Source organism: Oncorhynchus keta, unplaced genomic scaffold, assembly GCF_023373465.1.
Source record: "Oncorhynchus keta strain PuntledgeMale-10-30-2019 unplaced genomic scaffold, Oket_V2 Un_scaffold_17821_pilon_pilon, whole genome shotgun sequence".
Lineage (NCBI taxonomy): Eukaryota > Metazoa > Chordata > Actinopteri > Salmoniformes > Salmonidae > Oncorhynchus > Oncorhynchus keta.
In genome coordinates this window covers 300-17600 of record NW_026290830.1, presented here as the reverse complement: position 1 = coordinate 17600, position 17301 = coordinate 300, and the positions used below count along the sequence as shown (strand labels likewise).

The 17301-nt window shown below is 45.3% G+C and overlaps 1 pseudogene; it reads right to left on the bottom strand.

Annotated features, from left to right (window-relative positions):
• Window positions 1-8555: 8555 nt before the first annotated feature.
• LOC127927818 (ankyrin-2-like) lies at window positions 8556-16920 on the bottom strand (annotated as a pseudogene).
• Between the last annotated feature and the right edge of the window lie 381 nt (window positions 16921-17301).

Sequence of the window (17301 nt, the reverse complement as noted above, 5' to 3'; positions counted from 1 at the left end):
TCTGGTAGAGCCCTGTCTAGGAGGATACAACTGTCCATTGGTAGATTCCTCCGTCTAGAGGGATCCTCTCCATATGTTGGTAGACCCCTGTCTAGGAGGATCCCTCTGTCCTCTGGTAGAGTCCTGTCTAGGAGAATCCCCTCCATCCTCTGGTAGAGCCCTGTCTAGAGATCCTCCATCCTCTGGTAGAGCCCTGTCTAGAGGATCCCTCCGTCCTCTGGTAGAGCCCTGTCTAGGAGGATCCCTCCGTCCTCTGGTTGAGCCCTGTCTAGGAAGATCCCTCCATCCTCTGGTAGAGCCCTGTCTAGAAGATCCCTCCATCCTCTGGTAGAGTCCTGTCTAGGAGGATCCCTCCATCCTCTGGTAGAGCCCTGTCTAGGAGGATCCCTCCGTCCTCTGGTAGAGCCCTGTCTAGGAGGATCCCTCCGTCCTCTGGTAGAGCCCTGTCTAGGAGGATCCCTCCGTCCTCTGGTAGAGCCCTGTCTAGGAGGATCCCTCCATCCTCTGGTAGAGCCCTGTCTAGAGGGATCCCTCTGTCCTCTGGTAGAGCCCTGTCTAGAGGGATCCCTCCGTCCTCTGGTAGAGCCCTGTCTAGAGGGATCACTCTGTAGAGCCCTCTGGGATCCCTCCAGAGAGCCCTGTCTAGAGGGATCCCTCCGTCCTCTGGTAGAGCCCTGTCTAGAGGGATCACTCCGTCCTCTGGTAGAGCCCTGTCTGGTCCCTCCGTCCTCTGGTAGAGCCCTGTCTAGAGGGATCCCTCCATCCTCTGGTAGAGCCCTGTCTAGAGGGATCCTCTCATCCTCTGGTAGAGCCCTCCCTCCGTCCTCTGGAGGATCCTCCGTCCTCTGGTAGAGCCCTGTCTAGAGGGATCCTCGTCCTCTGGTATCCCTCTAGGAGGATCCCTCCGTCCTCTGGTAGAGCCCTGTCTAGGGGATCCTTCCGTCTCTGGTCCTCTGTCCTCTGGTAGAGGCCCTGTCTAGAGGGATCCTCCATCCTCTGGTTGAGCCCTGTCTAGAGGGATCCCTCCATCCTCTGGTAGAGCCCTGTCTAGGAGGATCCCTCCGTCCTCTGGTAGAGCCCTGTCTAGGAGGATCCCTCCGTCCTCTGGTAGAGCCCTGTCTAGGAGGATCCCTCCGTCCTCTGGTAGAGCCCTGTCTAGGAGGATCCCTCCGTCCTCTGGTTGAGCCCTGTCTAGGAGGATCCCTCCGTCCTCTGGTAGAGCCCTGTCTAGGAGGATCCCTCCGTCCTCTGGTCGAGCCCTGTCTAGGAGGATCCCTCCCTCCTCCAGTTGAGCCCTGTCTAGGAGAATCTCTCCATCCTCCAGTAAAGTCCTGTCTAGGAGCATCCCTCCACCTTCTGGCAGAACCCTGTCTCGGAGGGTACATCCATCCTCTGGTAGAGCCCTGTCTAGAGGGATCCCTCTGTCCTCTGGTTGTATTCTGTTGATGTTAGTCGCTGACTCCTGCAACTGAACTGTAACATGAATTATCTCAGAGTCTTCAGAGTGGTCTCTTACTAAGATCAGATTTGGTTCATCATCCACCCCTTTGTAATGGAGAGCCAGAACATCACTATGCGAGCAGAGGATTGTGGAAGTTGGAGTTTCTGCTGGCGTATGCTCTGTGGGACTGGTTTCAGCTCTGTAGGTCTCACTGTCGATCACTGCCTCGGAGCTCGATGTGGAGGTTGTGGATGACGTCATGGCTTTGTGCTCGAAGAGCCCCGTTTTGTTCTTGGAAGGATCCTGGCCAGTCTGGAATGCCTTCATCAGCTCCCGGACAGACATCGTCTCCTCCAGCCTCTCCGTCTGAGACCGGGGATTTCTCGGAGCTCTGGGAAGCTTAGGAAGATCTGGCATCTGGGGCTCACCTGTCTCCTTAGTGATGGTGATGAAAGTTGTGTTCTGAGGGACTGGCGCCTGTGTAGGCTTTCGCTACGGCCATCCTCCCCCTCTTCCTCTTCCTCAACCTTCTTTTGCAGAGCTCTCACTCTGTCCTTTATGGATCCGATAGGGGTTTCCACGACCAGGGGCGACACTGGGGGCTCCATGGCTGGGGTTGGTCCAGAAGGCCCAGACCAAGTTTCAGACCCAGACCCGAGCCCAGACTCCCCAGTACGACATCCCAATCCAGGGTTGCAGTCGGTTTAAACGCAGTCCCGGGCCCCACTCCAGGTCCAGACCCAGACACCACTACAGGCATAGACCTGGGAACCACTAGGCTCAGACCTGGGAACCACTACAGGCTCAGACCCGGGAACCACTCCAGGCATAGACCTGGGAACCACTACAGGATTAGACCCAGGAACCACTCCAGGCATAGACCTGGGAACCACTACAGGCTCAGACCCGGGAACCACTACAGGCTCAGACCCGGGAACCACTCCAGGCTCAGACCCGGGAACCACTACAGGCTCAGACCCGGGAACCTCTCCAGGCTCAGACCCGGGAACCACTTCCTGCCTCGCCTCCCCAGAACAACATCCCCATCAAGGGACTCCTCAGAGCTCATCCTCTCCAGCTCCCCGGAACTGCTGCATCCAGAACGTTCCCTGTCCCTCAACTTTTTCCTGATCGGCTTTTTGATCTCAGGAGGATGGCGTTTGCCTTCCCGCTTCAGAACGACCTGATCTAATCTCTCCTGGACTATGATGTCCTGTAGTGGGCAACTGGTTACGCCAGATCTCTCTTCTAGGTTCTGGTTCACGCCTCCACTGAGGTGAGACACCATACCTGACATATCTCTAACCTCTTTGGTAATTGTGGGAGAGGTCTTCCTCTGAATGTTGACTTCTTGTAGTACCGACTCCTGAACATCAGAGGGAGTCATGGCTTTGGCTTTAGTCTGAGAGAGAAGAACCAACTCCTTGTCCTCCATTTTGGACATCTGCAGTACTTTCTCTTTGTTGTTTGTGAATCTAGTATCTCCCCTCGTAAATATCTCCAACCTTCTCCAGATCCTCTTTCACCTGTTCCATGATCTCAAACGGCTCCCCGGGTTCCTCCTCCATCCCTGTCCTTCCTCCTCCTCTTCCTCCTCCTCCTCTTCCTCTATCCGAAGGGCTTGGGTGTTCAGTTTGCTCTGTCGTCAAGATGGCAGACATCTTGATGAGGTCGTGTTTCATATCGGAGACCTCTGAAAGGAGGTCAGGCTGGCCAACATGGCTGGGTCTAGCACCTGATTGGTCGGCAGCGTGTAAGTATCTGTCGACTCCGTCTCATCGTCTTCCATTTTGGAAAAAAGAGGAGGAAACCAAACCAAAAGGTGTAAAGAACATAAGGGGAGGATGGAGTGAAGGGGAAGAGAAGACATCGGAAAAAAACGTGGTCAGGGCAGAACATATCACAGTATATCTTCTGTTCAACACAGGGAAAAGGGAAAGCAGCTTGACAACGGGAGAGGAGGGCGAGTTCTCCAGAGGAGCGGGGACGGGAGATGGGGGAGGAGGGCAGCAACAGCAGAAGCGAAGCAAAACAGAAGAGAAACAGAACAGGACGGAGGAAAGATATGGGCAAGAAATAACCTGTCGATACATATTGGTGTGTTTGACTGCACATTCATACAGATGCCACAGGAAGTAGTCTAAAGACAACAGGAAGTAGTCTAAACACAACAGGAAGGTATAAAAATAAAAATGGGGAGCGACCTGAATACCAGGGTTGGGGTCAATTCCATTTATATTCTAGTCAATTCAGGAAGTAGACTGAAACTCCAGTTCCAAATTCCAATTCTCTTCAACGCTTTTCAATTAGGAAAATGTGGAATTAGAATTTTGCTTTACTTTCTGAATTGACCGCTTGAATTGTAATGGAATTGACCCCAAAACCCTGCTGAATATGGAACAAATGGAGGAAGAAAAAACAGACTGGTTTTTACACAAACAAAGATCTCAAGATTGTTTCTCAACATGACCGGTTCATGTCCACTGACAAAAGCAAACAGAGAGAAAAGAGCAGAATGTTTCCCGCCCATGTTAATATAATCAGTAAAACTATATATAAACACATAAACCTCAGTTAATGTTGTAAATAGATATCTAATCAGTAAAACTATATATCAATAAATAAAACCTCAGTTAATGTTGTAAATAAATATCTTATCAGTAAAACTATATAAATAAATATATCATGTAGATAACCTCAGGTAATTTGTTAAATAAATATCAGTGATCTAAGAAAAGAGATAGCAGTGATATAACAGGTGAATGAATTGATAACAGAAAACATACCAGTGATATAACAGGCGAATGAATTGATAACAGAAAAGGATAATGAGTGTTACACGCACATACACAGACTAACAAACATATACCACATGTATGTGTGAGTCAAGTTATTTTCATGCAGAGCAAAGAAAGTGTTTCAACAACCATGATATAACAGGCAAATGAATTGATAACAGAAAAGGATAATGAGTGGTTACACGCACATACACAGACTAACAAACATATACCACATGTATGTGTGAGTCAAGTTATTTTCATGCAGAGCAAAGAAAGTGTTTCAACAACCATGAAAGTAAAACAAGGGAATGATCGGAGACAAAAAATAAACTGAACATTCCCATTATATGAATTCCTTCTTTGAATTCATTCCAGGCAAGCAAAATCAGGAATGAAATGACGTTCGCTTTAACATATTGTCATAGTACAGTGTGTGTTTTAATCAGCCGTGCAAATACATTTAAATAACTGGAGGTCAAATACATTTAAATAACTGGAGGTCAGCCGTCCAAATACATTTAAATAACTGGAGGTCAGCCGTCCAAATACATTTAAATAACTGGAGGTCAGCAGCGTCCAAATTTAAATAACTGGATTTAAATAACTGGAGGTCAGCCGTCCAAATACATTTAAATAACTGGAGGTCAGCCGTCCAAATACATTTAAATAACTGGAGGTTTAAATAACTGGAGGTCAGCCGTCCAAATACATTTAAATAACTGGAGGTCAGCCAAATACATTTAAATAACTGGAGGTCAGCCGTCCAAATACATTTAAATAACTGGAGGTCAGCCGTCCAAATACATTTAAATAACTGGAGGTCAGCCGTCCAAATACATTTAAATAACTGAGGTCATTCAAATACATTTAAATAACTGGAGGTCAGCCGTCCAAATACATTTCAAATAACTGGAGGTCAGAAATACATTTAATAACTGGAGGTCAGCCGTCCAAATACATTTAAATAACTGGGAGGTCAGCCGTCCAATACATTTAAATAACTGGAGGTCAGCCGTCCAATTACATTTAAATAACTGGAGGTCAGCCGTCCAATTACATTTAAATAACTGGAGGTCAGCCGTCCAAATACATTTAAATAACTGGAGGTCAGCTGTCCAAATTTTACATTTAAATAACTGGAGGTCAGCCGTCCAAATACATTTAAATAACTGGAGGTCAGCCGTCCAAATACATTTAAATAACTGAGGTCAGCCGTCCAATTACATTTAAATAACTGGAGGTCAGCCATCCAATTACATTTAAGTAACTGGAGGTCAGCCGCCCAATTACATTTAAATAACTGGAGGTCAGCCGTAAACACATTTAAATAACGTGGTTATATATTCACAGCCATGGCAAATATATGGATTCTCAAACATTCATACAGTATCTCAAGCATTCAAACATAACAGCAGGTCAAACATTCAATTCACAGTATCTCAAGCATTCAACAGTATCTCAAGCATTCATACAGTATCTCAAGCATTCATACAGTATCTCAAACATTCATACAGTATCTCAAGCATTCATACAGTATCTCAAACATTCATACAGTATCTCAAACATTATACAGTATCTCAAGCATTCAACAGTATCTCAAACATTCAGTATCTCAAACATTCATACAGTATTCAGTATCTCAAACATTCATACAGTATCTCAAAATATTCATATAGTATCTCAAACATTCATACAGTAACTCAAACATTCATACAGTATCTCAAACATTCATACAGTATCTCAAACATTCATATAGTATCTCAAACATTCATACAGTATCTCAAACATTCATACAGTATCTCAAGCATTCATACAGTATCTCAAACATTCATACAGTATCTCAAACATTCATACAGTATCTTCAAATATCTATACAGTATCTCAAACATTCATATAGTATCTCAAACATTCATACAGTATCTCAAACATTCATACAGCATTCTCAAGCATTCATAAAGTATCTGATGAAACATTGGTCATATGAGTATCTCAGAATGGGAATGGGAGAGAAGGGATGCATACCAGTATAAAGCATAGCGGCCAGGAAACCCACAGGTAACGACAGTAATCTCAAACATTCAGTGGTCACAGTAACTAGACAAGGTCATAATAGTATAGTGGTCATTCATATTACTATAGTATAGAAACCAACAGGTAACTAGACAAGGTGTTATCATATTACTATAGTATAGTGGCCAGGTACAAGGTTAAGTAATATTATATCCAGGAACAAACATTCATACAGTATATCAAACATAACTCATACAGTATATCATATTACTATAGTATAGTGGTCATACAGTATCAAGGTTAAACATTCATAGTATAGTGGTCAGTATCTCAAATATTCATATTACAGTATCTCAAAACATTCATTCAGCATATCTCAAACCTATAACTCACAGGTGTTATAGTATCTCAAACCCATAACTAGGGACCAGGTGTTAGTAATAGTATATTACTATAGCATAACATTCACAGTATCTATATTACATAGCATTCATACAGGTAACTCAAGGTGTTAAACAGTTCATTACAGTATAGTGGTCAAACATGTTAGTAATAGTATATTACTATAGCATAGCGGCCAGGAACCCACAGGTAACTCTCAAACATTCATACTATAGTATAGGTCAAACATTCAAGGTTATAGTATATCAAACATTCAGTGGTCACAGTATCCCAAATAGTAATATCATTCATACAGCACAGGTAACTCAAATAGTAATATCATATTACTATAGTATAGTGGTCCCCACAGGTAATTCCAAGGTTATAGTAATATTATATTACTATAGTATAGTTCAGGAAAACCTTTGATAGTTATCATATTACTATAGTATAGTGGTGAACCCACAGATGATGATAGTAATATCATATTATTATAGATGATGGTCAAACCCATGACCAGGGAGGTGTTAGTTAGTATATTACTATAGTATAGGGAGAACCCACAGAATGGGTATTGGTCAGAGGAAGACCAGGTGTTATGCATACGTATACCAGCCAGGTAGCATAGCATAGTGGTCAGGAACCCACAGGTAACTAGACCAGTGTTAGTAATATCATATTACTATAGTATAGTGGTCAGGAAAACCCACAGGTAACTAGACAAAGGTTATAGTAATATTATATTACTATAGTATAGTGGTCAGGAACCCACAGGTAACTAGACAAGGTTATAGTAATATCATATTACTATAGCATAGTGGTCAGGAAACCCACAGGTAACTAGACCAGGTGTTAGTAATAGTCATATTACTATAGCATAGTGGTCAGGAAACCCACAGGTAACTAGACAAGGTGTTAGTAATAGTAATATTAGCATAGCGGCTTAACTATAGTAATAGTGGTAGCAGGAACCCACAGGTAACTAGGACAAGGTGTATAGTAATATTATATTACTATAGCATAGCGGCCAGGAACCCACAGGTAACTAGACCAGGTGTTAACCTATAGTACAGCGGTCAGGTAACTAGACCAGGTGTATAGTATTATATTACTATACATAGCGGCCAGAACCCACAGGTAACTAGACCAGGTGTTAGTAATAGTATCTAGACCAGGTGTTTACTATTACTATAGCATAGTGGTCAGGGAACCCACAGGTAACTAGACAAGGTGTTAGTAATATCATATTACTATAGCATAGTGGTCAGAAAACCCATAGGTAACTAGACAAGGTTATAGTAATAGTATATTACTATAGCATAGTGGTCAGGAACCCACAGGTAACTAGACCAGGTGTTAGTAATATCATATTACTATAGCATAGTGGTCAGGAACCCACACCACAGGTAACTAGTATATTACATAGGTGGTATAGTAATATTATGTTAGTAATAGTATATTATAGTGTGGTCAGGGAACCCTACAGGTAACTAGACAAGGTTATAGTAATATTATATTACTATAGCATAGCAGAACCCACAGGTAATCTGGCAAGGTGTTAGGTATATTACTATAGAACCCCCACAGGTAATAGATTCAGGTTAGTAATAGTATATATTACTATAGTACAGTGGTCAGCATAGAAACCTACAGGTAACTAGACCAGGTGTTAGTAATAGTATATTACTATATTGTTGTATGTTTAAACCATGCAAATCATTGGCCTGCATACTGTATTTGTAAACAAAACAACAGGTATGTTCTTCCTGGACTAGAAGGTTAGTTTAATGCAGAGGTTATACCAACAAAATGTAATCAATTAAAAAAAATTAAAAATAAACTCAGCTACATTTTTTATCACTACTAAGAAAGGAGGGTTCATAGATCAGCGAAGAAACATAAATCAGGGTTTTAAAAAAATAAGTGTTTTAATTAACATTTTATCAAATTTTAACAGGTAAAAGGTAGACAAGGTCTAGGTCTGAATCAGACTCCTTGAATAGTAAAGAAGCACCAGTATTACAGCAGAACTGTTTTGGGACAGCATTATTCATGTTGAGACAGATCTGTTTTGGGACAGCATTATTCACACTGTCAGATTTGTTTTGGGATATTAAACAGATGTTTTGGGACAAATTCATATTGAGACAGATCTGTTTTGGGACAGCATTATTCACACTGACTCAGATTTGTTTTGGGACAAAACAACTCAGATTTGTACAGCATTATTCACACTGATCAGATCTGTTCTTCCTGTTTTGGGACAGATTATTCACACTGGTACTTACAGCATTATTCACACTGAAGGTTTTGGGTCAGCATTAATGAGTCAGATCTGGGGACAGCATTATTCACACTGACTCAGATTTGCTACAGCATTATTTACACTGAATGTAAGCATTATTCATATTGAAAGAAAAATTCACACTGAGTCCGGGAAAATTATTCAAACTCAGCAGCATTATTCATTTTTTGTTATTCACAGATCTTTTTGTCACACTGACTGTAAGCAATTTAGCACTGAGTCAGGTTCAATATTCATATCAGCGAAGAATTCACATAAATCAGATCTGTTTTGGGAAAAAAAGTTTGTTTTGGGACAGCATTAACATGAGTCAGACTTATTGGGAAGCATTGTTAATTGAGACAAGAAGCATTATGACTTCTGCTTTGGGACAGCATTATTCACACTGAGTCAGTAGTTGGTTACAGCATTATTCACATTGAGTCAGATCTGTTTGGGACAGCATTATTCATATTGGTCTGAATCAGACAGATCTGTGAATAGAGACACCAGCATTATTCACACTGGTCAGAGAAATTATTCAACTGAGTCAGGTTTTGGGATGCATTATTCAGTCAGATCTGTTTTGGGACAGCATTATTCACACTGAGTCAGATCTGTTTTGGGACAGCATTATTCATGTTGAGACAGATCTGTTTTGGGACAGCATTATTCACACTGAGTCAGATCTGTTTTGGGACAGCATTATTCACACTGAGTCAGATCTGTTTTGGGACAGCATTATTCACACTGAGTCAGACTCAGATTGTTTTGGGACAGCATTATTCACACTGAGTCAGATCTGTTTTGGGGACAGCATTATTCATATTGAGACAGATTGAGATTATTCAGATCCGATGTTTGGGACAGCATGGGTTTTGGGACAGCATTATTCACACTGAGTCAGATCTGTTTTGGGACAGCATTATTCACATTGAGTCAGATCTGTTTTGGGACAGCATGAGTCAGATCTGTTTTGGGACAGCATTATTCACACTGAGTCAGAGTCAGATTGTTTTGGGGACAGCATTATTCACACTGAGTCAGATCTGTTTTGGGACAGCATTATTCACACAGCATTATTCACACTGAGTCAGATCTGTTTTGGGACAGCATTGTTCATATTGAGACAGATCTGTTTTGGGACAGCATTATTCACATTGAGTCATATCTGCTTTGGGACAGCATTATTCACACTGAGTCAGATCTGTTTTGGGACAGCATTATTCATATTGAGACAGATCTGTTTGGGACAGCATTATTCACATTGAGTCAGATCTGTTTTGGGACAGCATTATTCATATTGAGTCAGATCTGTTTTGGGACAGCATTATTCATATTGAGACAGATCTGTTTTGGGACAGCATTATTCATGTTGAGACAGATCTGTTTTTGGGACAGCATTATCTACACTGAGTCAGATCTGTTTTGGGACAGCATTATTCACACTGAGTCAGACTTTTGCTTCTTGGGACAGCATTATTCACACTGAGCTTCTTAGATCTGTTTTGGGACATTATTCATATTGAGACAGATCTGTTTTGGGACAGCATTATTCAGTATGAGCCATATCTTCAGCGTTATTTCATTTCATTCCAGGTGGCACCAGCATTATCATTATTTAATGTAAATACACATTGTGTTCAGTCCAGGTGTGTCTAGGCCCAGGTGTGTTCAGCATTATCATTATTTAATGTAAATACACATTGTGTTCAGTCCAGGTGTGTTCAGTCCAGGTGTGTTCAGTCCAGGTGTGTCCATGTGTCTTACCTTGCAGTAGGTGGGCAGCGTGATGTTCAGGTTGCAGATTGCCTTGTGGGTAAGACTACGGTAGGTGCGGGGCTCCTTGGTGAAGGACAGTCTGCCACACGGCTCCTGGGCGCAGTCACGAATCTGTCAATCAATCAATCAACCAATCAACCAATCAACCAATCACTGGAGACTCATGGAATCAGGTGAGCGTGGGAATATTAGCAAGGAATGTGAAAAACATTCTGGTTTTATACAGTATAATCAAACTCATTAAAATACATACTAAATTATATACCAGTGTCTATGATGTACTCAAAACTCATTAAAATACATACTAAATTATATACCAGTGTCTATGATGTATTGTAAACTATATATCCGTGTCACTGTTTCCCAGTGTAGAAGTCCATTCAGATCTAAAACCTAGTGGACAACTACGTCACACTCTCCCAGCGTAGAAGAAGTCCATTCAGATCTAAAACAAAGTGGACAACTACGTCACACTCTCCCAGCGTAGAAGAAGTCCATTCAGATCTAAAACCTAGTGGACAACTACGTCACACTCTCCCAGCGTAGAAGAAGTCCATTCAGATCTAAAACAAAGTGGACAACTACGTCACACTCTCCCAGCGTAGAAGAAGTCCATTCAGATCTAAAACCTAGTGGACAACTACGTCACACTCTCCCAGCGTAGAAGAAGTCCATTCAGATCTAAAACAAAGTGGACAACTACGTCACACTCTCCCAGCGTAGAATAAGTCCATTCAGATCTAAAACAAAGTGGACAACTACGTCACACTCTCCCAGCGTAGAAGAAGTCCATTCAGAACTAAAACAAAGTGGAGAACTAAGTCACACTCTCCCAGCGTAGAAGAAGTCCATTCAGATCTAAAACATAGTGGACAACTACGTCACACTCTCCCAGCGTAGAAGAAGTCCATTCAGATCTAAAACAAAGTGGACAACTACGTCACACTCTCCCAGCGTAGAAGAAGTCCATTCAGAACTACAACAAAGTGGACAACTACGTCACACTCTCCCAGCGTAGAAGAAGTCCATTCAGAACTACAACAAAGTGGACAACTACGTCACACTCTCCCAGCGTAGAAGAAGTCCATTCAGAACTAAAACAAAGTGGACAACTACGTCACACTCTCCCAGCGTAGAAGAAGTCCATTCAGAACTAAAACAAAGTGGACAACTACGTCACACTCTCCCAGCGTAGAATAAGTCCAGTAATGGAGTGTTACCTTGATGAAGAGTGCGAGACGGTTCTCTTTGAACGCGTAGAAGCTGAAGACGTGATGCTGTCCACTCTTGGTCAGAGGAACCAGGTTCCCAAAACAGTCTGCAAAGATAGGCTTCCCTTCCAATACCTATTGTAGGGACAGACAGACAGACAGACAGACAGACAGACAGACAGACAGACAGACAGACAGACAGACAGACAGACAGACAGGGTCAGATACCAATACCACCCCCCCCTCACTTCACCTCTACATCTCTCTACTCCGGACCCCTCTGTGAATTTCTCTTGCTTTTTCAGACGTTCCCCTCTCCTCCTCTCCTCTCCTCCTTCCCCCACCACTCACCTCTACTCCCTCTCCCCCTCCCCATTCCCCTGTACTCCCTCTCCCCCTCTCCTCCTTGCCCCCTCTCCCCCTCCCCATTCTCCTCTCCTCCTTCCCCTCCTCTCACCTCTACGTCTCTACTCCGGGCCACCTCTGTGAAGTTCTCTTGCTGTTCCAGCGTCTTGTCCATCTCCTCCTTCCCGCCCTCCCCTCTCCCCTCTCCTCCCTCTCCATTCTCCTCTCCTCTCCCCCTCTCTCCTCTCCTCCTCTCCCCCTCCCCATTCTCCTCTCCTCCTTCCCCTCCTCTCACCTCTACGTCTCTACTCCGGGCCACCTCTGTGAAGTTCTCTTGCTGTTCCAGCGTCTTGTCCATCTTGTCGTCCGTCATGCAGAAGCAACGGAGGCGGGCCTCGATGGGGTCCAGCGTCTTGGCGAAGATGACGAACTTGGCCATGTAGGGGACACAGATGATCTCTCTGTACAGCTGGGTAGAGAAACTCACAGCCTCCTGGGTCTGACGACAGTCTATCAGCCAGAACCTACAGCGCACCGGAGGGGGATGATCAATAATTCATCAATTGATGGATTCATTAATCAGTCAATAGATCAACCAATCTGTCAGTCAGTCTATCAGCCAGAACCTACAGCGCACCGGAGGGGGTGATCAATAATTCATCAATTGATGGATTCATTAATCAGTCAATAGATCAACCAATCTGGCAGTCAGTCTATCAGCCAGAACCTACAAGAGGCTAGATAATCAATCAACCTATCAATCATATCCAATGAAGAATCAATAATTCCATCAGTTAATGAATCAGAAAGAGGATGATGTTTTCACTAGAATGTCTAAAACAACAGACAGATGAAAACACACCAGTTTCACACATTACCTCGCTGACACGTTGGTGGTGAAGGACACACATTGGTTGATGAAGGTGAGGGGTGGAGCCAGTGATGTCCTCCCATTGGGCAGGAGTGGTCCCACCTAGAACACACATCAGGATGGAACTCTCCGGTAAACATATTCAACATATTAATGTGGGTTGACTGAAACCAGGCTTTGATGAATATCAAGAAGGTAAACATGACGACTCAAAATCAATCATTCAGTCAGTTAGTTAATCAACCAAGCAGCCAATCAAACAACCAATCAAACAGCCAATCAAACAACCAATCAAACAGCCAATCACACAACCAATCAAACAACCAATCAAACAGCCAATCAAACAACCAATCAAACAGCCAATCAAACAATCAGCCAATCAACCAATCAACAGTCATTTCCTACGCACCAGTGATGCTGCAGAGCAGACGCAGAGTGGGCGTGTCCCCTCCAAACACGTTGCCTGTCCCGTCATTGGTCGAGCTTTTGGGGACAGGGATCGTCATGGTGATTGGCTTGTGGAACTTCCGCCTCCTGGGCTCCAAGGTGACGATGGGGCTAAAAGTAGCTTTGTTACCCAGAATCCTCTTCACCAGGTCTACGCTGATTGGCTGGGCCTAGGAGGAAGTGGACAAGAGTTAGGAAGTAGAAACAACGAACTTGAAAGTGTTCAGTTTGTCGTTACCAAATCAATTTTTGTTGGGCCGAAGACCAACTTGAAAAATCTACACACACAGACCCCCCCCCCCCCTACCTGTAGTCCAACCCTGATCCTCTTAGTGAGAGCCCCCTCTGGGAACACAGCCTGGACCTGAGGTACCAGAGTACTGCTCAACACAGACCCCCCCTCCTCCCTACCTGTAGTCCAACCCTGATCTTCTTAGTGAGAGCCCCTCTGGGAACACAGCCTGGACCTGAGGTACCAGAGTACTGCTCAGCACCGCTCCCTCAGGGACCAATCAGCTGGCTGTCCTGCTTGATGCGCGACACCACCGCAAAGTATTGTGGGAAGTCCCTGGTGACGATACGGCAGATCCTCTTCTTCTCCAGCTCCTCAGGAGAGTCCAGCTCTGGAGGACGAACCAATGGGAGGACCGGGAAACAGGGTCAGATGATACACAAGGACCAATCAGATTGAGCAGTCAGACAGACCTAAATGTTTCCTAATCTTTGGTGAAAGAATAAGGTAGAACGATTGGTGGCTTGGTATTAACATGGCACCCGGTCCTGTTGCGTCCCTCATGCCTCCTCCCTCACCCCTTTCTCACCCATCTCATCCCCCGTCCACTCCCTGTCCTCCCTCCCATCCAGCTCTCCCCGTACCACACCTTCCCACTCGTCCCTCATCCCTCTCCCGTCTCCCCTCACCCTCGTCCATGCCGTTCAGTATTTGGTTGAGTTCCTCCTCAGTGTGTTCACAGTGATGTTCCCTCCAGCTCTCCCCCATCTCACTCCTCAGAATCACCAGCTCCCGCTCCGTGCCCCGCAGGGCCGCGAAGTGAGGGATCTCCACAATCACAGGCCTGGAGGGTCAGAGGTCAGGGGTTAGAGGGTAAAGGTCGTGATGACAGGAGGACGCATTCCATGGAAGAACACAAAACATCACAAGATGAGGGACAAAGAAATCCTGGAGAAATTCCTGGAGGAGATTCAAGCAAACAGAAGGATATGATATTTTGATGATGAGGAGGAGGGGGAGGAAGAGGAGGAGGAGGGTCAGGTGACATACTATTCCCGAACATAGAAAAATCACAACATTACAATATGGGGAGGAAAAATAATGGGATAAAACTGGAACTCAACGACACTGTAACTCAAATGTGGAGAAGGCTGGGGAGAAGATATGAGACCAGGGTAAATATGATGAGACCAGGGTATATATGGTGAGACCAGGGTATATATGGTGAGACCAGGGTATATATGGTGAGACCAGGGTATATATGGTGAGACCAGGGTATATATGATGAGACCAGGGTATATATGGTCTGGCTCGGTGGGTATATATGATGAGACCAGGGGCCGGGGTATATATTGTGTCCCCTCTCTCTCTCAGTGGTCTCCGTGCCTGGAGGCCCCAGCTGTAGTGTAGTTACCCCAGGAACTTGGTGCCTAGAGGCCCCAGCTGTAGTGTTTTAGTTACCCCAGGAACTTGGTGCCTAGAGGCCCCAGCTGTAGTGTTTTAGTTACCCCAGGAACTTGGTGCCTAGAGGCCCCAGCTGTAGTGTTTTAGTTACCCCAGGAACTTGGTGCCTAGAGGCCCCAGCTGTAGTGTTTTAGTTACCCCAGGAACTTGGTGCCTAGAGGCCCCAGCTGTAGTGTTTTAGTTACCCCAGGAACTTGGTGCCAGGAAGCACCAGCTGTAGTGTTTTAGTTACCCCAGGAACTTGGTGCCAGGAAGCACCAGCTGTAGTGTTTTAGTTACCCCAGGAACTTGGTGCCAGGAGGCCCCAGCTGTAGTGTTTTAGTTACCCCAGGAACTTGGTGCCTAGAGGCCCCAGCTGTAGTGTTTTAGTTACCCCAGGAACTTGGTGCCTAGAGGCCCCAGCTGTAGTGTTTTAGTTACCCCAGGAACTTGGTGCCTAGAGGCCCCAGCTGTAGTGTTTTAGTTACCCCAGGAACTTGGTGCCTAGAGGCCCCAGCTGTAGTGTTTTAGTTACCCCAGGAACTTGGTGCTAGGAGGCCCCAGCTGTAGTGTTTTAGTTACCCCAGGGACTTGGTGCCTAGAGGCCCCAGCTGTAGTGTTTTAGTTACCCCAGGAACTTGGTGCCTAGAGGCCCCAGCTGTAGTGTTTTAGTTACCCCAGGAACTTGGTGCCTAGAGGCCCCAGCTGTAGTGTTTTAGTTACCCCAGGAACTTGGTACTAGGAGGCCCCAGCTGTAGTGTTTTAGTTACCCCAGGAACTTGGTGCCTAGAGGCCCAGCTGTAGTGTTTTAGTTACCCCAGGAACTTGGTGCCTAGAGGCCCCAGCTGTAGTGTTTTAGTTACCCCAGGAACTTGGTGCCAGGAGGCCCCAGCTGTAGTGTTTTAGTTACCCCAGGAACTTGGTGCCAAGAGGCCCCAGCTGTAGTGTTTTAGTTACCCCAGGAACTTGGTGCCAGGAGGCCCCAGCTGTAGTGTTTTAGTTACCCCAGGAACTTGGTGCCTAGAGGCCCCAGCTGTAGTGTTTTAGTTACCCCAGGAACTTGGTACTAGGAGGCCCCAGCTGTAGTGTTTTAGTTACCCCAGGAACTTGGTACTAGGAGGCCCCAGCTGTAGTGTTTTAGTTACCCCAGGAACTTGGTGCCTAGAGGCCCCAGCTGTAGTGTTTTAGTTACCCCAGGAACTTGGTGCCAGGAGGCCCCAGCTGTAGTGTTTTAGTTACCCCAGGAACTTGGTGCCAGGAGGCCCCAGCTGTAGTATCCTGCTGACAAGACTCTCTCCCTCGTTGAGAGGGGGCGGGGCCGTGGGGAGGTGGAGCTTACTGATCCATTACGCAGCACGGGGGGGGAGAAGAGAACGTCAACACAGACACACACACACGCAAGGACGTACACACATTACACACTCTCTCTCTCTCTCGTCCACAATCCCCCTCCCTCTCTCCGTCTTACCCGAGGAACTGTGCCCCGGTGGGGCCGACCTCGATGATACGTCCTGCCAGCCCCTCTCCCTCCACCATGGGGGGCATGGACGCCAGGCGGTGCCTCTTCACCAGGCGACAGGTCACCCGCGTCGGAGCGGAACACTTCCTGGGCGGCACGATGATGCGCAGCCCGTTGTGACGGCAACCACGCATGGCCCCACCCCTGGCGTCCACCATGAAACTGACTAGGAAGCTGAGGGGAGAGGAGGAGAGGAGGGAGAGGGGAAGGGGAGGGAGGGGGTGGGTGGGAAAGGGAGAGGAGATGACATATGGAAGGGGAGAGAAGAGGGAGAGGTGTGGAGGGAGAGGGAGGAGGGAAACGGGGGAGAAGGGGTTAAATGGTTGATCTGTGAAAGGGTGTGTTTCCACCACCATTTCTTGCATAATTTTACAGACATTAACATATCTCACCGTGAGGAGCAGAACACATGAGCTGTCGGCATTTATATATATATAACGATACCAAAACTTTTCATCGCAGATGTTGTGATTTAAAAATGTTTTTTTATGCGGTATGATTTTACTCGCATAAAAACTGTGGATGGAAACAGTGGTTAGTGACATTGTTGCGAAG